A 14540-nucleotide genomic window follows, 5' to 3' on the forward strand; every position below is an offset into this window, starting at 1 on the left:
ATTGTTGTGTTTGCCACCAGAAACTTCAATCCATTCATGACAATGGTGACCCTTTAGTCCATCCGGTAACAAATTTTTTCGCTTGTCCCAAGTGCTACTGCTAATTTCACTTGGCAACCCCTTGGCATCAGCTACAGAGTAAGATGTTTGAAGCCTTCCATTGGCCCACTCCATTAAGCCTCCTTAAAAGAGAACTTCCAGGAGGCCTACCTGACTCTGAGTTTGCCTCCAAAGGGAGAGCCTTTCTCCTCTGGGTCGGAATAAGTTCCAGTGAATGCATGATTAAAAATCTTTCCGAACATTAGGAGAGCTAGTCAATTCCACAGCCAAAGCAATAGCAACCTAACAAGGATCACTTGACTCATTAGCTAAAGTATCAATAGTTTTGGAAAATCGCATAGCCCTTGATTACCTACTTGCTGAACAAGAAGGCATTTTTTTCAATAGCAAATACCACCAGTTACACATAGTTAAATGCCTCTGGAGAGACAAAAACTCAATTATACAAGATCAGGGAACTAGTCCACTGGTTACACAAATTTCACCTGATCACCCCCACCCTCTTTTTTTAACCTATTTAGCATTACCTTCAGATTTAGGCTCCTGGTGCAGAACCATCATGCAAACTGAACTTGTCTTATTACTTTAACTGTGCTTTGCATAATCATTTTAAGCTTTGTGCCCCTGAAATCTTTGTAAAAATGACATATACCCAATGTAACTGAACAGGACCCTATGGGGCCTTTTGGGGACAGACCCCCTCACCCCCACACACACACTCTCCCTGGCATGTCCTCCACCTGCCTCTCATCTGTAGGAAAACTTTAGCCTCTTAGGTCTTCCCTGAGTTCCAAAGAATAAATTTAATCAAAGAAGTGAGAAAATGCATAAAGAAAGGAAAACACTCAAGCAAGACAAAATAATAATAGTAGCCATTAAACAAAGTCAAGGGCCTTTAGTTCCTCCTCAAGGGCTATAGCTAATATTCTGAGCCATATCCTTTGAGCTATTTTGCAGATAATGAAATCCCCACCAGGTGGATGAAGTTATCTTCTGTTGCCCACAAGCACATAGACCCCAGACCATTTGGGAACCAGAAGGTTGATGATGTTGACTCCCAATTACCTCACTACCAACCAATCAGAAGAATGTCCATGAGTTGAGCATGCACCCCACAACTCCCCTCCATCACCCTATCTTTAAAGACCTTTTCCTGAAAGCCATCAGGAAGTTCGGGTCTATTAAGCATTAGCTGCCTGGACTCCTTGCTTGGTGCTCTGCAATAAGCACTGCACTTTCCTTCATCACAACCTGTTGTCTGTAGATTGGCTTTACTGTGCATGGGTGAGTGGATCCAAGTTTGTTTCAGTAACACAAAAAGGGTGATACTAGCTCAGCACTTTAAAATGATCTCCAGTGTTTATGGCCTTGATAAGATAAAGACTTTAGATGGGAAATGCCTGAGAGTTATCCCTCCTACTTTTCTTTTTCCCTCAAATGTGGCCTCAGTGGTTTCCAGTCTGCACTTTCCCTCCAACGTGGGGCAGGACAACCAGGAAAGCTCCTTCCTGGAGGGACAAAATCTCTAAATGCAGAAAAGGTACGCAGGCCTCTCACTGCTGTGGCCTCCCCCGCTGCAGATCACAGGCTCCGGACGCACAGGCTCAGCAGCCATGGCTCACAGGCCCAGCCGCTCCGCAGCATGAACAGGATCCTCCCAGACTGGGGCATGAACCCGTGTTCCCTGCATCAGCAGGCGGACTCCCAACCACTGCACCACCAGGGAAGCCTGGAAAACCTGACTCTTGATCAGCAATGCTTTCAAGGAAAGATGGTGATCAAAGAGGGAAATGTGAAAATGAAAGAAACCTCATCTTAAATGGAGTCAGGAAGCCCTAAAGAGGGAGCTCTCACCCACCTGCCACTTGTTGCAGCCTGCATAACCAGCGGCAAGAAGGAAGAATGTTACTTTTCTTCTGGTATAAGGGAGGACGTTTTTCACAGAGCAGTTTTATCTCCTGCTTTCAAGAAAAAGGAAGATCCTTCCCTGACCCAGCAACAATGCACTAACTACCACTTGCAGCCAATGAGAAACTGCCACAAGCTCAGACTCTGGCTCTTCTCCAATGAACTTTCCTTCAAAACAACCCTAGCAATTTCTTCCTAAAACCTAATAAAAGCAAGTCCCTCTCCTTTGTTCTCTGGAGTTGCCCATGATTCACCATAGCTTGCCTGTCCTGAATTGCAATTCTTTACTACTCCCAAATAAACCCATTTTGCTGGTAAAATAACTGGTTGTTTTATTTTTCAGGTCGACAGGTGATATAGATAAAAGGAGAAGGAAAAGTTAAAAATAAAAATCTAGGGAATTCCCTGGCAGTCCAGTGATTAGGACTCAGCACTTCCACTGCTGGGGACCCAGGTTCAATCCCTGGTTGAGAACTTCAGGGCCCAAAACAAACAACAACAACAACAACAAAAAAGTCTAAACTTGGAAGCAGTTTAGATAATAGAAATAAATCCAAATACCTTGTAAAAGGACTAATTTTAATTGGTGTGATATAAAGAAGCATATTTACATCAATAGAGGAGGGTTTGTGTAATTTCCATAAAATAACACTAGGATGTCACTGTTTCAAATGTATTTATAATCCCTTGGTTAGAGTGCACTCTATTCAGTGGAGTGGTGGAAGGACGTTTTTAACTGGTCAGCTCTACTAGAGGGTGGAATGGATGCCTAATCAGGAGAGACAAGGAAGAGAGATGGTCTTGAGTTTGACTTTTTGAGTTTATGGCCAAGTAGCTTCATTTTAATCATTGATATGCCCACCTTCAGTAGGACACAACATTTGAGTTTTGTTTGGGGCAGTGACAGGCAATGAATAACCATGTCTTAGCTTTGTATATATGAGGGTTTTCAAAGTACTGATACTTACTTGAATATTCACGCACACACTCGCATCTTATCCCTTGACCAGAGGCATCCACTTTAGAGCTGGCAGCCCCATAAAACCCAAGGGTTGAGACCAAAGAATACTTTTCAGAGTTTGAAAGTTAACCTCGCACCCTGGACTTAAACCACTTTTGCCACCTCAGCATTAAGTTTAAAAATATTTCAGGATACTTTCAAATGACATGGCTAGAGTCTTGTGGAAAAACAGCTGCAGGAATGCAGGGGGCACTGGCGAGTGACACAGTAACTTTAAGTCTTCGTGTGCTCTATCACCAGAAAGTCATTTACAGCTGCAGGTCTTCTAAGGCAAGAATTCAAGTCTCCAGGCCTGACCCGCATAAGCTGGGTGCAGTCACCTTTCCACCAGAAAGTGAGACTAGGAGATGACAGATGCTTGGCTTCCTCTGCAATGTGCTGCACAAATAGTAAGGGTAATCATTGTGGCGTGCCCAATCATTTTATAAAGCCAAGCACTAATTAACCCTCCCAAATTAGGAAATGGAATAATTTTTATGTTAAGTATTTAGAAGTAAAACCTCATTTTAGACAGCTGACAAACAGCTTGGAGAGAGGGAAAATGTGTGTATGCCCTTTAGCATGGAAAAATAGCAAACCACCTCCGGGATGGGGGACATAGGAGCAACATCTATGTACTGCCTAAAATGCTGCTCTGATCACATCACTCCTCTGATCAAAGACCCTCAATGGTTCCCCAGAGTCAGTGGAATTATGTGCAAATGCTTCAGAGTGGCATTCAAGACCCTAGCCTGCTTTTTCATCTCCACCACACAAGGCCTCTTGGATCTGCTTCAGCCAGCCTGGACCCCTTGCTCTTTTGTAAATCTGAGACACCTGAACAGGAACAGTTGCCCCCCCCCCACCCCACCGCACCCCACCCCCACCCCAGTCAAGGGTAATACTTCAATTACCTGCACCTGCGATGCTCTCGCCCACACCTGTCTGCCCACCCCTCCCCCACCCTAGCCACATTTTGTCCCTCCTTCGAACCTCCCAGCACCTGGTTCTCATTACAGCATCTCTCTTTCTCTGGTGTTTGTGGACCTCAAGTCTGCATCGCCCTCCAAGGTTTATGCGCTTTTCCCACCAGGTCCGCGGTGTTGCCCGGGTAAAGACCGAAAACAAAAGCAGAATGAGGCATCCCCTGAAAGCTTCAACTTCTCAGACCCAGCATACACCACCAGAGAAGAGGGTCAAGCTGGCCGGAGGACTCGAACCCCTGAGACTTTCTCTCCCTTGGGCTTTGCAAACCTCCCAGGGGCCGGCCAAGGCCGAGATATTTCGCAGGCGGCCGCCCAGTAGCGGAGAGACAGGCGGGCGCGGGTGGGGGCCCCTCCCAACTGGAGCCCGGCTAAGGGGCAAGGCCGGCGGCTCGGCCGGGACTCTAAACCGCAGGGTGGGGTGCGGCTGGGGACTCGTGGCGCGCCCGCCCTCCAGGGGCCCTCCGCAGCTTCCACCTCTCCGAGAGACCATGGTGAGGGGACGCCGGCATCCCGGGCGCGGGGGGCGTTGGGAGACTTGGCGGCGACTGTGGGCTGCGCGGAAAGGCCGGGCGGACGGGGCGTCGGAGCCCGGCTGTTCTCCGCGCCTTCCCTTCGGCGTGGCGGGACACCCGGGTCCGTGCGTTTCCCCAGCCGCGGGCGGGGGGCGGTGCTGCCTGCCTCGGACACCACGCCCGTTCGGGGGCGGGGACCGGGACGGCGGGGAGCCTCCAGCAGGTTCGCTCGGGTTCTGAGGCTGGGTGGCCGGACACGAGCCGGAGGTCTAAGGCGCTTGACGTTTGGTCCGTACCTGACCAGGGGTGTCAGTGAACTTTGTCCCACCTCTGTCCTGTTGCGGTGCCCAAGGACGCTAAGTCCCTCAGTTAAAAGGGAGAAGTCAGGGTGTGTACACAGACCCCGGCACCTCCCGGGAATCTCGGGATCCCCACCTCTGGGCACAACCCCTGTGGAGGCTCTGAGGCTGTCTTGGAGGACAGTTCCTAACTAAACTGAACTGTGAAACTGTTGCCGATGTTCTAGAAGACCCCCTCTGCATCTGGGAAGGTCTAGACTGGGCTGGGTTGAAGGACCAGAAGCCGGGAGAGTCTGTCCATCACAGGAGTTACCTCAATGAGGAGAGTGGACGGGTGAGGTGAGTCTTCTGCTTTCATTGTGACCCTTAAGCAATTATCTGGATTAACCCATCTGTACTCAGGGGGCCAGGACAAGTGTCCAGAGTAGGTGCATATCCCCCCAAAAGTGGAGGGTGCAGATGAGCTTTCAAAGCGCTCTAACTCCAGAGTCTGTGCCTCCATTAAGCCACAGACCTGAACTCCACCTTCTGCCCGCTTCAGGGTGTGGAGGACACCAAGTCCCGGCCTTGGAGACTCGTTCTCCTAGGGGTCTAGGGCTAGAAGCTCCAGGATGCCCTATCTTGGCATGCGGGGGCTCTGCGCCTTCTAGAATCATCCCAGCCGGCAAGACAGGGCACTAGGCAGTGGGGTTTGGCTGCTTGGTATTGACTTTCTCTAGAAGATCTAGGCTTTAGCCATCTTTGTTCTCAGGCCCTGGGTAAATGAGGAGAAAATGAGGGCCTTAAAGTGTGGGAAGGCCTGGAAAGGGAACCCAGTAAAGGGAACCAGGTAATGCACTGCTAGGCTTCAGGCTCCAGGGAGGACAGATAAATGGGTGCTCCCAGGGAAGTCTTTTAAAGCCCCTGGCCCTCCGCAGACCGTGCCACAGCTCTGCTTCCCTCTAGAGCATGAGTGTATCTCTATCCCTGTGGGCCAGGCTGGGGTGCAGATGGGTAGTGCCTACTGGGAGCTCTACTGCCTGGAGCACAACATCTGGCCCAGTGGCACTGTGCGCAGCAACAAGGCACTGGGGAGCTGCGCTGACCCCTTTCAACACCATCAGTAAGACAGGGCTGGCAAGCACGTGTCTGGGACTGTCTTTGTGGACCTGGAGCCTTCTGTCATAGGTGAGTGGGCACTTGGTGGGTTCCCCACCCCCAGCCCATATTTTTGCCATCCCCCAAATCAGCTGGGAGCTCTGCTTAGGGGAAAAACTCTTGGAATGCAGGCAATCACCAGCCAAGAACAACAATAAGGTCTGTTGCTTTTGTCTAGACTCTATCTTCAGGAGGGGTCCTGCGGGCTTCCTGTGCTGAGAGGGAGATTAGTCAGAGAGCTCTGCCTGGGAAACCACTAGATGTTTGAGTCAGGGGTCAGACCTAGAAAGAAGACTACAGAAAAGAGTGGATATTAAAGCAGAAACTTTAAACCTCCCTTTCCCTACCCTCAGGCTCTCAGGGATAACATTGCCTAAGGAACTGGGTGCTGAGTTTAACTGAAATGGGCCCCTTAATAGGATGTGGACCTGTGTGAACTTGGCTGTTTTTGGCTCTCAAGGGGTTCTCTGCTTCCTCCTTTCTGCGTCTGGATTTCCTCGGTTTCTTGTTCCTGAAAATGTCACCCCTCCCCCATCTTCCTACAGCCGTTGTTATAGATGTTGAACTGTGGACTGGGTTTTCTGCATTAGTCTGTGTTCTTATTCCAATCAAAAGTCAAATGAGATTCCCCTGAACACACCACTGATTCCTTACTAAGCAGAATGAAGTGGCTATGATGAGAGGGGAGGGACTGGAAAAGGGACCCCCTAACTTTCCCCCTCACAGCCCAGGTAGGACTGGGCTTTACAAGTGGGCCTCAGGCCCTAATAATCTTCGGTTCTATGTGGGGGAGCTCAGCAGGAAAGGTCCTAGTGCCTGTGTGGAGGAGACCTTTCCCCCGCACAGGATGGGGTAAGAACTGGCAGGTATAGGCAGCTCTTCTACCCTGAGCAGCTGATATCTGGCGAGGAAGAGGCTGCCAGCAACTCTGCCCAAGGCCACTACACTGTGGGGAAGGAGATCCTCCATCTGGTGCTGGAGTGGATCCAAAAACTGGTGAGCAGACCAAGTGCCCTTGGCACCTGGGAGGCTGGACTTGTGTGGAAGAAAGGGGAACCACAGGCCTATGGCTGGTGCTGGTTCCTCTGGCCTGTCTGTCCACTTGCTTCCTCTAGGGGGAGCTGCGTGTCCTGGGTGTGGATCTAGGGTTAGAAGTCTGAGTAACTTGCTCTGCCCTGAGCCTGTGGACTCTGGCTTCTGCCCTGCTGGTTATTGCTTTGCCACGCCTGATTGTCTGATCCAAACCTTTTTTGATTTTTGATCCATCTCTAGCCCCAGCAGGTGGGAGGAAGCTGCCTCAGAAGCTCGGCTTGTTGTTCTTGGACTCCTAAGCAGGGCTTTCCAGCTGGGAGAGGCTCCTCTTAGCTTTTAGCCACTTTTCCAGTTTATCCTATCCCTTGCCTGAGGCCGGGAGAGCCAGGACCAAGGCCAGCTAGGAGCCAGTACTTTGGCGCTGGCCGTCTAAAGGGATTGTCCAGACATACTCTCTGCTGCTCAAAGACTGAGGACTTGCGGGTGACCTGAGGAATGGGATTCTGTGTGAAAATATGACAAAGCACCCCTTTAAGCTTAGACCTTTCTTAAAAAGGAGAATTTCTTTTAGTTGTCAATTTACATAAAGCCTACTTATTCTATTTTTTGCTTTTAAAAATGTTTATTGTATATAATGTATATTTATTGTATATAATATATATAATTGTATACGACATATTAGTTTCAGGTATAGGACATAATGATTTGATATATGTAATATTGCAAATGAAGAACTTTTATATTGTTACTACTCATGTGTCTGGTATAGTCTGATGCTTTTCTAGTCCAAGGAACAACTACATCAGAATCACCAAGGGTACTTGTTAAACCTGCAGGTTCCTGGGTTCCAGTCTGAGGTGGGGCCTGGATACCACCACCACCAGCCCCAGTCCCACTCTCCTGCAACTAGGTGGCAGAGCTACAAAGCTGAGAGGGCTCAGCTCTCTGACTACAGATCCGATGTCCACCTGACCCTCATCTCCCCTCCCCTCACTCCTGACACTTCACACACACAGCACTGCCCTTCTAGGTCATCTGTCTCCCCAGAACTCCAAGCCCCTTGTAGGTATTCTCTTCTCACATCTATAGAGGTGAAGCAACAGAGCATGAGAGAACTTTCTGGAGTGATGGAAATTTCTATATTTTGATTGGTTTGCTAGTTCTATAGGTATATACATTTGTCAAAGCATTCACTGTATGTATAATAATATGTATACAGTTAAGTATAAATTATGCTTCAAAGTTTTGTGTTTTTGAAGTATAGAAGTGAATACAGTTGTAGTTAGGTCACAATAGTTTTGTAGACAGGAAAGAATCCTGTCAGGAGAAGAGGGCTGGGGACAGATGATAATGCCATCTGCATCCTTAACAGTGTTATCTCCTACACTAGACAGACCAGTGTACTGGGCTTCAGGGTTTCTTGATCTTGCATAGCTTTAAGGAGGACACTGGCCCAGACTTTACCTCTCTGCTGATGGAACAGCGTTCTGTTGACTGAGGCAAGAAATCCAAGTTGGAGGGCTTCCCTGGTGGCGCAGTGGTTGAGAGTCCGCCTGCTGATGCAGGGGACACGGGTTCGTGCCCCGGTCCGAGAAGATCCCACATGCCACGGAGCGGCTGGGCCCGTGAGCCATGGCCGCGGAGCCTGCGCGTCCGAAGCCTGTGCTCTGCAACGGGAGAGGCCACAACGGTGAGAGGCCCGCATACCGCAAAAAAAAAAGAAATCCAAGTTGGAGTTTACTATCTACCAAGCCTCTCAAGTGTCCAAAGCAGTTGGTAACTCCATCCTTACCACCCATACCACCCTGGAGCACTTGGACTATGCCTTCATGGTAGGCAATGAGGCCATCTATGATATCTGTCACTGTAACCTGGACATCAAGTGCCCTACCTACACCAACCTCAACTGGCTCAAGGACCAGATTGTCCTCCATCATTGCCTCTCTGCATTTTGATAGTGCCCTCAATGTGGACCTCACAGAGTTCCAGACCAATCTGGTGCCCTACCTCTGCATCCACTTTCTGTTGGTGACCTGCTCACACATTGTCTCAAATGAGAAGGGCTATCATGAGCAGCTCTTGGTGTCAGGGATCACCAATGCCTGCTTAAACCCTCCAATCAGATGGGTCAAGGGTGACCCTCACCATGGCAAATACATGGCCTGCTCTGCCATGCGGATGTGGTGCCCAAGGATGTGAATGCCACCGTTGCCACTGTCAAGACCAGGTGCATCATCTGGTTTGTGGGCTGGTGTCCCATGTGTTTCAAGGCAAGTTAGGGATAAAGGGAGGGATTAGCATGTGTCCTGTGTAACCACTGAGAGGGAGATTCCTTTAGAGCTGCAGGCTTTGAAACATGCACTAGGGATTGGGAGAATCAGGCAAATAACAGCGTTAGTCTGTCTTTAACTCTTTTAAATTAATTAATTATTTTTGGCTGCGTTGGGTCTTTGTTGCTGCACGTGGGCTTTCTCTACTTGTGGTGAGCAGGGGCTACTCTTCGTTGCGGTGCGTGGGCTTCTCATTGCGGTGGCTTCTCTTGTTGTGGAGCGTGGGCTCTAGGGTGCTCAGGCTTCAGTAGTTGTCTCGTGGGCTCTAGAGCGCAGGCTCAGTAGTTGTGGCTCGCGGACCCTAGAGCGCAGGCTCAGTAGTTGTGGCGCACGGGCTTAGTTGCTCCGTGGCATGTGGGATCTTCCCAGACCAGGGCTCGAACCCGTGTCCTCTGCATTGGCAGGTGGCTTCTCAACCACTGCACCACCAGGGAAGCCTGGTTGTCTTTAACTCAATAGATCTCAACTTGTCTAGAGCCCAGGCCTTTGGTCTGTACACCAGGTTCAATTCTATTGGAAAACTCGCCTTTATGAAAGGAAAGTATGTTTCATGTTTCTTAGCCTGGTATATAGGCATTCCCTAGGCTTGCCAGTCAGATTGGGGGTAGTGCTTTCATTGTTCATGTGTGCCAGGGACATACCCATTTAATATGGCTCCTCCTCAGAAGGGAGTGCTTTTGGAAGCACAGAAAGGCCTGCCATTCAGATAATGGGCAAAACAGGGGTCAGAAGGTGTATGAATACTGTCTCTTCCTTTTGAGTAATTTGTTTATGCCCCACCCTTTCATCAGTTCACATTCCCAGAGGGTACTGGGCATATGGCCTAGTTTAAGTTTTATAGGTTTTGTTTCAGGGTGAGACTAGAAAGATTAAAGGTGACAGCTGTGGCATTTAGAAACTATACAGCTTTCCTGCCCCATTACACTGCTGCAGACATGACTGCAATGGGAGGGGAGGCAGGGACTCCTGGTCATAAAGATAATAGCAGCTTGCTAGTGTGGAAGAGTTGTCCTGTAGCTCAGAACAAAGGGGTAGGGAATCTGGGAGGCTGACTTCCTTTCTCAGCTCCATGTTAGGAAAGCTTTAGCTATTCAAAGGAAGAATAGGTTGCCTTCAGGAATTGCTAGTAAGCTTGCTTTCCTTGGAAGCATTAAGGGGAAGTTGACCTTGTTTTTTTTTTTTTTTAAACACTGAATATCAAACACATTTGCACTGAATATCATGAAGGAACTGGCCTTGCCAAGATCTGAGGGCAGAGCAGACTTAATCTTGTTTGAAGAAGCCAAGAAGGCCAGTGTGGCTGGGGCAGAATGAGCCAGGGGGAGATTTAGGAACAGCTAGGGCCTTATGGACCATAGTCAGGATAGCAGTGAAGCCAAGTTACCACGGCAACCAGTCAAAGTTCCTCTTTCAAGTCTCTTAAGAATCAGGGCATGGACCAGAGACAGCACAGGAGCCTCCCAGCATCCTAGTCTGTAATTTAATGACAGGGTTCCTTGTTTGTTCTCATTCCAAGAAACTGCTAGGGAGCAGTTATAAAGTATAAGTAGAATGAGGGTGATGATATAACTGGGCCAGTTCAGTTTTTGTATTCTTTATGTTCTCTTCCACTGCAGCTTTTCCTGCCCTTCCATGAGAAAGAAGCCAACTGTAGCCGATGGCAGCAATCTTGATGGCAAACTTCCCTAGGAGCACTGGCCGGTGATGACATGTTCATCTTTCAGAACATGGGCTTCACTAAGGATGTGGGCAACAGGTTTCTGGTCTGTTCAGACTGTGAAATCGGACCAATTGGCTGGCATTGCCTCGATGACAAGAACAGTTTCTATGTGGCCATGGAACGGGTTACCCATGAGTAACTGAGGGGAAGGGAATCAGCTCCACACCCAGCTGTAACAGCTGCTCCTCACAAGAACTGGCATTTAACCTGGTATAACTGCAGCTGCATTCTCTGTACTAATATAAATTATGAGTATCAACATGTCCAGCTGAACATGCAGAGAGCTAATCCTGCTTCCTCAAAGCCTCGAGTGCATGCCTCTTGCTTAGTTTGCTTTGCATCACAACATTTCTTAATTTCCCTTTCCGCCCCAGTTTTAGGTCCCCGGGGTACTTTCACAAGCTAATTCTCCTGCCTGGTATTCTGCCTGGGCTCTCTTTTATCCAGGAGTTCCCTTGTTTCTTGCTCTAGAACGGCGGTATTCAACCTTTTAGTCACAGTGACATTTGAGAAGTGATGCTCATGTCCTGATAGTTGAAACTCCACCTTTTTCCTCTCTCATTCAAGAACACATACGAGTGTCTGAGAATGACTTCTTCGTATGGCTAACTTTATCTACAGCAATTTATACTTTTTAAAAGTAAAGCATTTACAAACCAGTATGTAACCGCTAATCAGAAACACATTACCTTGGACACATTTCTTGGAATCAGAATGGAGGGTGTGAGATATAGAAGGGATAGGCCTTTGCCGTATAATACATGAGTTTATAGGTTTGTCTTATCTGGACAAGTGACTCTTCATTTGCTCTTAGGAGAGACTCCTTTAATGGATAGTGTCATCATTTACTGAACGTACGGGGCATGGTCCTCTCTGAGTTTGGGTTCATTTGGAATCTCTATACCAACCCAGAATACAAACTTTCCATCAAATGCCTCTATTTATAGCTGTAGGGTTGCTCTAACAGTTTGATGTTAGCAGCAGTTTGATTTTCAATATTATTTTCAGTTGTTCTGTCATTGGTCTTCTGAAATGACTCACCATCTTAGAGAGAATCTATATAACCAGGTTTTAGGTATCCTCCCATCATCCCTACCTCTAAGATTCAGTAGACCTAGAATTGAAGTGACGACTAAATAGAGACCATCTGCTGTCCATTCCTTTGCATTTGTTTTCTGGTTGCTTCCTCCTTCCTCTCCACAGAGCTTACTCTAAGTGTCCCCCAGTTAAAGTATGGGCCTTTTGCAACCAGCCTACTCCCCTAGAAAGGCAGCTTCCTTCCGCAATCATAGCCTCAATGAGCTCTAGTAGAAAATGAGAGAACTGTTGTCCACGATTATGGCATTTGCAGGAAAACAAGAACAAAAACAAGAATTATCCACTCAGGTCATAAGGAGCAAAACCAAGCAGTTGCCTCTAGGTGCATATGGTCCCTCGTATCACAAGCCAAAACCTAGGCAAAGCATTTTTTAAATTAGGCTTTGACTTTTCTTTCCAATTTTAAACACAGAGATAATACACATTCATTTCAGATAAATACAAAAATGGGTATAGAAATGTTTTTAATCACTCATATTTCCACCATCCAAAGATTGCCAATGGTTATATGGTGTACATACTTCTCAGTGTTTTTCTATATGTACTGTATATAAACATGCATCGTCTTTTAAAACAAATATGAGATCACACTCTTTTATAACTTGCTTTTTCCATTTAACAAAATACTGACTTCCCATGTCAGTAGATATCCATCTATATACACCATTGTTTTTAGTATTCCATTGTATTTCTGTACCGTAATTTATTTAAACGATCCACTATTCGATTGTCTCCAGTTTCTTATAAACAACGTGATATAACGTGCAAGCTTATAGCTAAATCTGTTTACACATTCTTAATTATTTCCTTGGCTACATCATTAAAAGTGGAATTGCAGGGTATGCACATTTTCCAGGCTTTGCTGTATTGACACATACTCCTCAAAAACAGCTGTGCTAATTTATTCTCTGGCAGAAGAGAGCATTTCTCTGAACCCTTCCTAACATTGTGTATTATCATTAAAAGAATATTTTGCCACTTTGATAGAAAAAATCTCATTGCGTAATTCGTTAATTTTATTTCTAATGAAAAGTTATATACTTACTGGTCATTTATATTTTTTTTGAGAATTGCCAGACATCATTGCTCCAATAGCCAAAAATATCGAGCTGTTATTCTGCTTTTTCAGTTTTATCTGAAAGAAATAAAGGCATTTAAGCATCGAAATTAGACTCTTGCATGTCCTTGGGAAGAATATATAATTTGAAAAAGCAGAAGAGAGCTGAAACCTAAACTTTAGGGTTTGTCTTGAGATATGTCAACTAATTAATTAGTCACTTAGTTCTGCTATAAGGTGAGAATGTCATCTCTTCATTCCCCTCACATGTAATAGGCTCTCAGTAAAGATGTGTGAATCAGTTAATTGCTATTTGCTATAGGTAGACAGAGGTAACCCATGCTTGCTGCTATGAGTATAGAAACCTTCCTGTTAGGGAGAGCAATTGATTTTTCCAAGGCCTAATGGTTTCTACAAAACTCTTTTTTAACACAGAATCAAAGATGGACAATGGCGTACTGACATTTTACATATTGTTACCATGCTGTGTATGAATGAGGCTACTCCTGTAACTAACAACTAATGAGGATTTCTGCTCTTGTAATGGTGCATAGGTAATTTGGACTGACCATCCCACTGAGGGCAACTAGGAAGGCTGGACAAAATATTTTAAAAGTCCAAAGGAATCAGAGAGCTAACATGTGTTTGAAGAATTATTGGACCAGGACCATTGAGAAGGCGGAGGCCCTGGGAGGTGGGCTTAATGTTACAGGCCACTGTTCCAGCACTTGTCAAACTTGGAGGAGGCAGTTCAGAGGCTGATGTGTGATTTTGACAGCCTTCCAGAAGTAGGGGCCAGAGTCTGTCAAAGGGGAGTAGACCTGGTGAATGCCCCTCACTTTGGTTTGTGGCCCTCAGGCCTTTGCACCCTAGGAATAGGGGTGAACCAGAAGTAGGGAAGAAAAAGGCTCTCGAAGGGGATTGCAGCTCAGCTTCCAATGATCCCAGTCCTTAAAATTGGATTAAGGTGATCCTAAAGTGGGAGTTTCCCCAAAGCCTTGGCATAAGCAAACAAAAACCCTCTCTAGAGGAAAATGTCGTCATTCTAAACTTCGAATTGTTTCTACAAACAATTTTGCTACTAAAATATCCTGAATACAATAAAACACAACCAAGCATATGAAACAACAGAAAACCAGTAAAAAGACAATGGAAACAGGCCCAAAGAGGATGGACACATTGGAGCTTTCAGACATAGACTATCAAATAACTCCTTATTCTGTTCAAGGAGATATACAAGTTTTGAGAATTTCAGCAGATACCTGAACATGTGAAAAAAACAAGTTAATTCTGGAATTTAAAAAAATCCAATAACCAAAATTAAGAATTCAGTGGAAGGAATAACAGATTTGCAAGACTGCACCCAAAACCTTATATAACATTACTGAGAAAAATTAAAAG

At 46.5% G+C, this 14540-nt stretch overlaps 1 pseudogene; it reads left to right on the forward strand.

Moving 5' to 3' along the window:
* The first annotated feature begins 1879 nt into the window (after positions 1-1879).
* On the forward strand, positions 1880-9213 carry LOC132430982 (tubulin alpha-1C chain-like; annotated as a pseudogene).
* Positions 9214-14540: the final 5327 nt, after the last annotated feature.

Source organism: Delphinus delphis, chromosome 1 (assembly GCF_949987515.2).
Source record: "Delphinus delphis chromosome 1, mDelDel1.2, whole genome shotgun sequence".
Lineage (NCBI taxonomy): Eukaryota > Metazoa > Chordata > Mammalia > Artiodactyla > Delphinidae > Delphinus > Delphinus delphis.